Here is a 12,041-nt window from a genome sequence, read left to right as displayed (position 1 = left end):
AACTGCATCCCACGGTCGAGCTGCTTTTGGTTAACTTCGTCACAAAACCTGGCGCCGCGAGGTTGCTTGGAATGTAATCCGAAAAGTAGTGAAATTGTTACGGTAATGTTGGGGGTCAGAGAAAGCGTCACGAACCTCTCCCGGTAACCTTCAGTACACGCGAAAGTAACTGCATCCCACGGCCGAGCTGCTTTTGGTTAACTTCGTCACAAAACCTGGTGCCGCGAGGGTGCTTGAAATGTAGTCCGAAAAGTAGTGAAAATATTACGGTAATGTTGGGGGTCAGAGAAAGCGTCACGAATTTCTCCCGGTAACATTTAGTACACGCGAAACTAACCGCATCACACGGCTGAGCTGCTTTTGGTTAACTTCGTCATAAAAGCTGGCGCCGCGAGGGTGCCTAAACTGTGGTCCGAAAAGTTGTGAAATTATTACGGTAATGTTGGGGGTGAGAGAAAGCGTCACGAACCTCTCCCGGTAACATTCAGTACACGTAAAACTAACTGCATGCCACCACCGAGCTGCTTTTGGTTAACTTCGTCGCAAAACTGGCCCCGCGAGGGTGCTTGAAATGTAGTCCGAAAAGTAGTGAAATTATTACGGTAATGTTGGGGGTCAGAGAAAGCGTCACGCACCTCTCCCGGTAACATTCAAACGCGCAAAACTAACTGCATACCACCACGGAGCTGCTTTTGGTTAACTTCGTCACAAAACTGGCCCCGCGAGGGTGCTTGAAATGTAGTCCGAAAAGTAGTGAAATTATTACGGTAATGTTGGGGGTCAGAGAAAGCATCACGCACCTCTCCCGGTAACATTCAAACACGCGAAACTAACTGCATCACAGGGCCGAGCTGCTTTTGCTTAACTTCGTCACCAGACTGGCGACGCGAGGGTGCTTGAAATGTAGTCCGAAAAGTAGTGAAATTATTACGGTAATGTTGGGGGTCAGAGAAAGCGTCACGAACCTCTCCCGGTAACATTCAAACACGCCAAAGTAACTGCATCACAGGGCCGAGCTGCTTTTGCTTAACTTCGTCACTAGACTGGCGCCTCGAGGGTGCTTGAAATGTAGTCCGAAAAGTAGTGAAATTATTACAGTAATGTTGGGCGACAGAGAAAGCGTCACGGACCTCTCCCGGTAACATTTAGTACGCGCGAAACTAACTGCATCACACGGCCGAGCTGCTTTTGGTTAACTTCGTCACAAAACGTGGCGCCGCGAGGGTGCTTGAAATGTAGTCCGAAAAGTAATGAAATCATTACTTTATTGCTGGGGGTCAGAGAAAGCGTCACGAACCTCCCCCGGTAACATTCAGTACACGCGAAACTAATTGCATCCCACGGCCGAGCTGCTTTTGGTTAACTTCGTCACAAAACCTGGCGCCACGAGGGTGCTTGAAATGTAGTCCGAAATGTAGTGAAATTTTTACGGTAATGTTGGGGGTCAGAGAAAGCGTCACGAACCTCTCCCGGTAACATTCAGTACACGCGAAACTAACTGCATCCCACGGCCGAGCTGCTTTTGGTTAACTCCGTCACAAAACGTGGCGCCGCGAGGGTGCTTGAAAAGTAGTCCAAGAAGTAGTGAAATTATTACGGTAATGTTGGGGGTCAGAGAAAGCGTCTCGAACCTCTCCCTATAACATTCAGTGGACGCGAAACTAACTGCATCACACGGCGGAGCTGCTTTTGGTTAACTTCGTCACAGAACCTGGCGCCGCGAGGGTGCTTGAAATGTAGTCCAAAAAGTAGTGAAATTTTTACGGTAATGTTGGGGGTCAGAGAAAGCGTCACGAATCTCTCCCGGTAACATTTAGTACACGCGAAACTAACCGCATCACACGGCCGAGCTGCTTTTGCTTAACTTCGTCACCAGACCGGCGCCGCGAGGGTACTTGAAATGTAGTCCGAAAAGTAGTGAAATTATTAAGGCAATGTTGGGGGTCAGAGAAAGCGTCACGAACCTCTCCCGGTAACATTAAGTACACGCGAAACTAACTGCATCCCACGGCCGAGCTGCTTTTGGTTAACTTCGTCACAAAACTGGCGCCGCGAGGGTGCTTGAAATGCAGTCCGAAAAGTAGTGAAATTATTACGGTAATGTTGGGGGACAGAGAAAGCGTCACGAACCTCTCCCGGTAACATTCAGTTCACGCGAAACTAACTGCATCCCACGGCCGAGCTGCTTTTGGTTAACTTCGTCACAAAACCTGGCGCCGCGAGGGTGCTTGGAATGTAATCCGAAAAGTAGTTAAATTGTTAGGGTAATGTTGGGGGTCAGAGAAAGCGTCACGAACCTCTCCCGGTAACACTCAGTACACGCAAAACTAATTGCATCACATGGCCGAGCTGCGTTTGGTTAACTTCGTCACAAAACCAGGCGCCGCGAGGGTGTTTGAAATGTAGTCCGAAAAGTAGTGAAATTATTACGGTAATTTTGGGGGTCAGAGAAAGCGTCACGAACCTCTCCCGGTAACCTTCAGTACACGCGAAAGTAACTGCATCCCACGGCCGAGCTGCTTTTGGTTAACTTCGTCACAAAACCTGGCGCCGCGAGGGTGCTTGAAATGTAGTCCGAAAAGTAGTGAAAATATTACGGTAATGTTGGGGGTCAGAGGAAGCGTCACGAATCTCTCCCGGTAACATTTAGTACACGCGAAACTAACCGCATCACACGGCTGAGCTGCTTTTGGTTAACTTCGCCATAAAAGCTGGCGCCGCGAGGGTGCCTAAACTGTAGTCCGAAAAGTAGTGAAATTATTACGGTAATGTTGGGGGTCAGAGAAAGCGTCACGAACCTCTCCCGGTAAATTCAGTACACGCAAACTAATTGCATCACACGGCCGAGCTGCTTTTGGTTAACTTCGTCAGAAAACGTGGCGCCGCGAGGGTGCTTGAAATGTAGTCCAAAAAGTAGTGAAATCATTTCGGTAATTTTGGCGGTCAGAGAAAGCGTCCCGAATCTCTCCCGGTGACATTTCGTACACGCCTAACTAACTGCATCACATGGCCAAGCTGCTTTTGGTTAACTTCGTCACAGAACCTGGCGCCGCGAGGGTGCTTGAAATGTACTCCGAAAAGTAGTAAAATTATTACGGTAAATTTGGGGGTCAGAGAAAGCGTCACGAACCTCTCCCGGTAACATTCAATACACGCGAAACTAACTGCATCCCACGGCCGAGCTGCTTTTGGTTAACTTCGTCACAAAACCTGGCGCCGCGAGGGTGCTTGAAATGTAGTCCGAAAAGTAATGAAATCATAACTTTAATGCTGGGGATCCGAGAAAGCGTCACGAAGCTCTCCCGGTAACATTCAGTACACGCGAAACTAATTGCATCCCACGGCCGAGCTGCTTTTGCTTAACTTCGTCACAAAACCTGGCGCCACGAGGGTGCTTGAAATGTAGTCCGAAATGTAGTGAAATTTTTACGGTAATGTTGGGGGTCAGAGAAAGCGTCACGAACCTCTCCCGGTAACATTCAGTACACGCGAAACTAACTGCATCCCACGGCCGAGCTGCTTTTGGTTAACTCCGTCACAAAACGTGGCGCCGCGAGGGTGCTTGAAAAGTAGTCCAAGAAGTAGTGAAATTATTACGGTAATGTTGGGGGTCAGAGAAAGCGTCTCGAACCTCTCCCTATAACATTCAGTGGACGCGAAACTAACTGCATCACACGGCGGAGCTGCTTTTGGTTAACTTCGTCACAGAACCTGGCGCCGCGAGGGTGCTTGAAATGTAGTCCAAAAAGTAGTGAAATTATTACGGTAATGTTGGGGGTCAGAGAAAGCGTCACGAATCTCTCCCGGTAACATTTAGTACACGCGAAACTAACCGCATCACACGGCCGAGCTGCTTTTGCTTAACTTCGTCACCAGACCGGCGCCGCGAGGGTACTTGAAATGTAGTCCGAAAAGTAGTGAAATTATTAAGGCAATGTTGGGGGTCAGAGAAAGCGTCGCGAACCTCTCCCGGTAACATTAAGTACACGCGAAACTAACTGCATCCCACGGCCGAGCTGCTTTTGGTTAACTTCGTCACAAAACTGGCGCCGTGAGGGTGCTTGAAATGCAGTCCGAAAAGTAGTGAAATTATTACGGTAATGTTGGGGGACAGAGAAAGCGTCACGAACCTCTCCCGGTAACATTCAGTTCACGCGAAACTAACTGCATCCCACGGCCGAGCTGCTTTTGGTTAACTTCGTCACAAAACCTGGCGCCGCGAGGGTGCTTGGAATGTAATCCGAAAAGTAGTTAAATTGTTAGGGTAATGTTGGGGGTCAGAGAAAGCGTCACGAACCTCTCCCGGTAACACTCAGTACACGCAAAACTAATTGCATCACATGGCCGAGCTGCGTTTGGTTAACTCCGTCACAAAACGTGGCGCCGCGAGGGTGCTTGAAAAGTAGTCCAAGAAGTAGTGAAATTATTACGGTAATGTTGGGGGTCAGAGAAAGCGTCACGAACCTCTCCCTATAACATTCAGTGGACGCGAAACTAACTGCATCACACGGCGGAGCTGCTTTTGGTTAACTTCGTCACAGAACCTGGCGCCGCGAGGGTGCTTGAAATGTAGTCCGAAAAGTAGTGAAATTATTACGGTAAATTTGGGGGTCAGAGAAAGCGTCACGAACCTCTCCCGGTAACATTCAATACACGCGAAACTAACTGCATCCCACGGCCGAGCTGCTTTTGGTTAACTTCGTCACAAAACCTGGCGCCGCGAGGGTGCTTGAAATGTAGTCCGAAAAGTAATGAAATCATAACTTTAATGCTGGGGATCCGAGAAAGCGTCACGAACCTCTCCCGGTAACATTCAGTACACGCGAAACTAATTGCATCCCACGGCCGAGCTGCTTTTGGTTAACTTCGTCACAAAACCTGGCGCCACGAGGGTGCTTGAAATGTAGTCCGAAAAGTAGTGAAATTATTACGGTAATGTTGGGGGTCAGAGAAAGCGTCACGAACCTCTCCCGGTAACACTCAGTACACGCAAAACTAATTGCATCACATGGCCGAGCTGCGTTTGGTTAACTTCGTCACAAAACCAGGCGCCGCGAGGGTGTTTGAAATGTAGTCCGAAAAGTAGTGAAATTATTACGGTAATTTTGGGGGTCAGAGAAAGCGTCACGAACCTCTCCCGGTAACCTTCAGTACACGCGAAAGTAACTGCATCCCACGGCCGAGCTGCTTTTGGTTAACTTCGTCACAAAACCTGGCGCCGCGAGGGTGCTTGAAATGTAGTCCGAAAAGTAGTGAAAATATTACGGTAATGTTGGGGGTCAGAGGAAGCGTCACGAATCTCTCCCGGTAACATTTAGTACACGCGAAACTAACCGCATCACACGGCTGAGCTGCTTTTGGTTAACTTCGCCATAAAAGCTGGCGCCGCGAGGGTGCCTAAACTGTAGTCCGAAAAGTAGTGAAATTATTACGGTAATGTTGGGGGTCAGAGAAAGCGTCACGAACCTCTCCCGGTAAATTCAGTACACGCAAACTAATTGCATCACACGGCCGAGCTGCTTTTGGTTAACTTCGTCAGAAAACGTGGCGCCGCGAGGGTGCTTGAAATGTAGTCCAAAAAGTAGTGAAATCATTTCGGTAATTTTGGCGGTCAGAGAAAGCGTCCCGAATCTCTCCCGGTGACATTTCGTACACGCCTAACTAACTGCATCACATGGCCAAGCTGCTTTTGGTTAACTTCGTCACAGAACCTGGCGCCGCGAGGGTGCTTGAAATGTACTCCGAAAAGTAGTAAAATTATTACGGTAAATTTGGGGGTCAGAGAAAGCGTCACGAACCTCTCCCGGTAACATTCAATACACGCGAAACTAACTGCATCCCACGGCCGAGCTGCTTTTGGTTAACTTCGTCACAAAACCTGGCGCCGCGAGGGTGCTTGAAATGTAGTCCGAAAAGTAATGAAATCATAACTTTAATGCTGGGGATCCGAGAAAGCGTCACGAAGCTCTCCCGGTAACATTCAGTACACGCGAAACTAATTGCATCCCACGGCCGAGCTGCTTTTGGTTAACTTCGTCACAAAACCTGGCGCCACGAGGGTGCTTGAAATGTAGTCCGAAATGTAGTGAAATTTTTACGGTAATGTTGGGGGTCAGAGAAAGCGTCACGAACCTCTCCCGGTAACATTCAGTACACGCGAAACTAACTGCATCCCACGGCCGAGCTGCTTTTGGTTAACTCCGTCACAAAACGTGGCGCCGCGAGGGTGCTTGAAAAGTAGTCCAAGAAGTAGTGAAATTATTACGGTAATGTTGGGGGTCAGAGAAAGCGTCTCGAACCTCTCCCTATAACATTCAGTGGACGCGAAACTAACTGCATCACACGGCGGAGCTGCTTTTGGTTAACTTCGTCACAGAACCTGGCGCCGCGAGGGTGCTTGAAATGTAGTCCAAAAAGTAGTGAAATTATTACGGTAATGTTGGGGGTCAGAGAAAGCGTCACGAATCTCTCCCGGTAACATTTAGTACACGCGAAACTAACCGCATCACACGGCCGAGCTGCTTTTGCTTAACTTCGTCACCAGACCGGCGCCGCGAGGGTACTTGAAATGTAGTCCGAAAAGTAGTGAAATTATTAAGGCAATGTTGGGGGTCAGAGAAAGCGTCGCGAACCTCTCCCGGTAACATTAAGTACACGCGAAACTAACTGCATCCCACGGCCGAGCTGCTTTTGGTTAACTTCGTCACAAAACTGGCGCCGTGAGGGTGCTTGAAATGCAGTCCGAAAAGTAGTGAAATTATTACGGTAATGTTGGGGGACAGAGAAAGCGTCACGAACCTCTCCCGGTAACATTCAGTTCACGCGAAACTAACTGCATCCCACGGCCGAGCTGCTTTTGGTTAACTTCGTCACAAAACCTGGCGCCGCGAGGGTGCTTGGAATGTAATCCGAAAAGTAGTTAAATTGTTAGGGTAATGTTGGGGGTCAGAGAAAGCGTCACGAACCTCTCCCGGTAACACTCAGTACACGCAAAACTAATTGCATCACATGGCCGAGCTGCGTTTGGTTAACTCCGTCACAAAACGTGGCGCCGCGAGGGTGCTTGAAAAGTAGTCCAAGAAGTAGTGAAATTATTACGGTAATGTTGGGGGTCAGAGAAAGCGTCACGAACCTCTCCCTATAACATTCAGTGGACGCGAAACTAACTGCATCACACGGCGGAGCTGCTTTTGGTTAACTTCGTCACAGAACCTGGCGCCGCGAGGGTGCTTGAAATGTAGTCCGAAAAGTAGTGAAATTATTACGGTAAATTTGGGGGTCAGAGAAAGCGTCACGAACCTCTCCCGGTAACATTCAATACACGCGAAACTAACTGCATCCCACGGCCGAGCTGCTTTTGGTTAACTTCGTCACAAAACCTGGCGCCGCGAGGGTGCTTGAAATGTAGTCCGAAAAGTAATGAAATCATAACTTTAATGCTGGGGATCCGAGAAAGCGTCACGAACCTCTCCCGGTAACATTCAGTACACGCGAAACTAATTGCATCCCACGGCCGAGCTGCTTTTGGTTAACTTCGTCACAAAACCTGGCGCCACGAGGGTGCTTGAAATGTAGTCCGAAAAGTAGTGAAATTATTACGGTAATGTTGGGGGTCAGAGAAAGCGTCACGAACCTCTCCCGGTAACATTCAGTACACGCGAAACTAACTGCATCCCACGGCCGAGCTGCTTTTGGTTAACTCCGTCACAAAACGTGGCGCCGCGAGGGTGCTTGAAAAGTAGTCCAAGAAGTAGTGAAATTATTACGGTAATGTTGGGGGTCAGAGAAAGCGTCACGAACCTCTCCCTATAACATTCAGTGGACGCGAAACTAACTGCATCACACGGCGGAGCTGCTTTTGGTTAACTTCGTCGCAGAACCTGGCGCCGCGAGGGTGCTTGAAATGTAGTCCGAAAAGTAGTGAAATTATTACGGTAATGTTGGGGGTCAGAGAAAGCATCACGAATCTCTCCCGGTAACATTTAGTACACGCGAAACTAACCGCATCACACGGCCGAGCTGCTTTTGCTTAACTTCGTCACCAGACTGGCGCTGCAAGGGTACTTGAAATGTAGTCCGAGAAGTAGTGAAATTATTATGGCAATGTTGGGGGTCAGAGAAAGCGTCACGAACCTCTCCAGGTAACATTAAGTACACGCGAAACTAACTGCATCCCACGGCCGAGCTGCTTTTGGTTAACTTCATCGCAAAACCCGGCGCCGCGAGGGTGCTTGAAATGTAGTCCGAAAAGTAGTGAAATTATTACGGTAATGTTGGGGGTCAGAGAAAGCGTCACGAACCTCTCCCGGTAACACTCAGTACACGCAAAACTAATTGCATCACATGGCCGAGCTGCGTTTGGTTAACTTCGTCACAAAACCAGGCGCCGCGAGGGTGTTTGAAATGTAGTCCGAAAAGTAGTGAAATTATTACGGTAATTTTGGGGGTCAGAGAAAGCGTCACGAACCTCTCCCGGTAACCTTCAGTACACGCGAAAGTAACTGCATCCCACGGCCGAGCTGCTTTTGGTTAACTTCGCCACAAAACCTGGCGCCACGAGGGTGCTTGAAATGTAGTCCGAAAAGTAGTGAAAATATTACGGTAATGTTGGGGGTCAGAGAAAGCGTCACGAATTTCTCCCGGTAACATTTAGTACACGCGAAACTAACCGCATCACACGGCTGAGCTGCTTTTGGTTAACTTCGTCATAAAAGCTGGCGCCGCGAGGGTGCCTAAACTGTAGTCCGAAAAGTTGTGAAATTATTACGGTAATGTTGGGGGTGAGAGAAAGCGTCACGAACCTCTCCCGGTAACATTCAGTACACGTAAAACTAACTGCATACCACCACCGAGCTGCTTTTGGTTAACTTCGTCGCAAAACTGGCCCCGCGAGGGTGCTTGAAATGTAGTCCGAAAAGTAGTGAAATTATTACGGTAATGTTGGGGGTCAGAGAAAGCGTCACGCACCTCTCCCGGTAACATTCAAACACGCGAAACTAACTGCATACCACCACGGAGCTGCTTTTGGTTAACTTCGTCACAAAACTGGCCCCGCGAGGGTGCTTGAAATGTAGTCCGAAAAGTAGTGAAATTATTACGGTAATGTTGGGGGTCAGAGAAAGCATCACGCACCTCTCCCGGTAACATTCAAACACGCGAAACTAACTGCATCACAGGGCCTAGCTGCTTTTGCTTAACTTCGTCACCAGACTGGCGACGCGAGGGTGCTTGAAATGTAGTCCGAAAAGCAGTGAAATTATTACGGTAATGTTGGGGGTCAGAGAAAGCGTCACGAACCTCTCCCGGTAACATTCAAACACGCCAAACTAACTGCATCACAGGGCCGAGCTGCTTTTGCTTAACTTCGTCACTAGACTGGCGCCTCGAGGGTGCTTGAAATGTAGTCCGAAAAGTAGTGAAATTATTACAGTAATGTTGGGCGACAGAGAAAGCGTCACGGACCTCTCCCGGTAACATTTAGTACGCGCGAAACTAACTGCATCACACGGCCGAGCTGCTTTTGGTTAACTTCGTCACAAAACGTGGCGCCGCGAGGGTGCTTGAAATGTAGTCCGAAAAGTAATGAAATCATTACTTTATTGCTGGGGGTCAGAGAAAGCGTCACGAACCTCCCCCGGTAACATTCAGTACACGCGAAACTAATTGCATCCCACGGCCGAGCTGCTTTTGGTTAACTTCGTCACAAAACCTGGCGCCACGAGGGTGCTTGAAATGTAGTCCGAAATGTAGTGAAATTTTTACGGTAATGTTGGGGGTCAGAGAAAGCGTCACGAACCTCTCCCGGTAACATTCAGTACACGCGAAACTAACTGCATCCCACGGCCGAGCTGCTTTTGGTTAACTCCGTCACCAAACGTGGCGCCGCGAGGGTGCTTGAAAAGTAGTCCAAGAAGTAGTGAAATTATTACGGTAATGTTGGGGGTCAGAGAAAGCGTCTCGAACCTCTCCCTATAACATTCAGTGGACGCGAAACTAACTGCATCACACGGCGGAGCTGCTTTTGGTTAACTTCGTCACAGAACCTGGCGCCGCGAGGGTGCTTGAAATGTAGTCCAAAAAGTAGTGAAATTATTACGGTAATGTTGGGGGTCAGAGAAAGCGTCACGAATCTCTCCCGGTAACATTTAGTACACGCGAAACTAACCGCATCACACGGCCGAGCTGCTTTTGCTTAACTTCGTCACCAGACCGGCGCCGCGAGGGTACTTGAAATGTAGTCCGAAAAGTAGTGAAATTATTAAGGCAATGTTGGGGGTCAGAGAAAGCGTCACGAACCTCTCCCGGTAACATTAAGTACACGCGAAACTAACTGCATCCCACGGCCGAGCTGCTTTTGGTTAACTTCGTCACAAAACTGGCGCCGCGAGGGTGCTTGAAATGCAGTCCGAAAAGTAGTGAAATTATTACGGTAATGTTGGGGGACAGAGAAAGCGTCACGAACCTCTCCCGGTAACATTCAGTTCACGCGAAACTAACTGCATCCCACGGCCGAGCTGCTTTTGGTTAACTTCGTCACAAAACCTGGCGCCGCGAGGGTGCTTGGAATGTAATCCGAAAAGTAGTTAAATTGTTAGGGTAATGTTGGGGTCAGAGAAAGCGTCACGAACCTCTCCCGGTAACACTCAGTACACGCAAAACTAATTGCATCACATGGCCGAGCTGCGTTTGGTTAACTTCGTCACAAAACCAGGCGCCGCGAGGGTGTTTGAAATGTAGTCCGAAAAGTAGTGAAATTATTACGGTAATTTTGGGGGTCAGAGAAAGCGTCACGAACCTCTCCCGGTAACCTTCAGTACACGCGAAAGTAACTGCATCCCACGGCCGAGCTGCTTTTGGTTAACTTCGTCACAAAACCTGGCGCCGCGAGGGTGCTTGACATGTAGTCCGAAAAGTAGTGAAAATATTACGGTAATGTTGGGGGTCAGAGAAAGCGTCACGAATCTCTCCCGGTAACATTTAGTACACGCGAAACTAACCGCATCACACGGCTGAGCTGCTTTTGGTTAACTTCGCCATAAAAGCTGGCGCCGCGAGGGTGCCTAAACTGTAGTCCGAAAAGTAGTGAAATTATTACGGTAATGTTGGGGGTCAGAGAAAGCGTCACGAACCTCTCCCGGTAAATTCAGTACACGCAAACTAATTGCATCACACGGCCGAGCTGCTTTTGGTTAACTTCGTCAGAAAACGTGGCGCCGCGAGGGTGCTTGAAATGTAGTCCAAAAAGTAGTGAAATCATTTCGGTAATTTTGGCGGTCAGAGAAAGCGTCCCGAATCTCTCCCGGTGACATTTCGTACACGCCTAACTAACTGCATCACATGGCCAAGCTGCTTTTGGTTAACTTCGTCACAGAACCTGGCGCCGCGAGGGTGCTTGAAATGTACTCCGAAAAGTAGTAAAATTATTACGGTAAATTTGGGGGTCAGAGAAAGCGTCACGAACCTCTCCCGGTAACATTCAATACACGCGAAACTAACTGCATCCCACGGCCGAGCTGCTTTTGGTTAACTTCGTCACAAAACCTGGCGCCGCGAGGGTGCTTGAAATGTAGTCCGAAAAGTAATGAAATCATAACTTTAATGCTGGGGATCCGAGAAAGCGTCACGAACCTCTCCCGGTAACATTCAGTACACGCGAAACTAATTGCATCCCACGGCCGAGCTGCTTTTGGTTAACTTCGTCACAAAACCTGGCGCCACGAGGGTGCTTGAAATGTAGTCCGAAAAGTAGTGAAATTATTACGGTAATGTTGGGGGTCAGAGAAAGCGTCACGAACCTCTCCCGGTAACATTCAGTACACGCGAAACTAACTGCATCCCACGGCCGAGCTGCTTTTGGTTAACTCCGTCACAAAACGTGGCGCCGCGAGGGTGCTTGAAAAGTAGTCCAAGAAGTAGTGAAATTATTACGGTAATGTTGGGGGTCAGAGAAAGCGTCACGAACCTCTCCCTATAACATTCAGTGGACGCGAAACTAACTGCATCACACGGCGGAGCTGCTTTTGGTTAACTTCGTCACAGAA

Source organism: Dermacentor variabilis, chromosome 6 (assembly GCF_050947875.1).
Source record: "Dermacentor variabilis isolate Ectoservices chromosome 6, ASM5094787v1, whole genome shotgun sequence".
In the NCBI taxonomy this organism is placed as follows: Eukaryota; Metazoa; Arthropoda; class Arachnida; order Ixodida; family Ixodidae; genus Dermacentor; species Dermacentor variabilis.
This window is presented reverse-complemented; position numbering follows the sequence as displayed.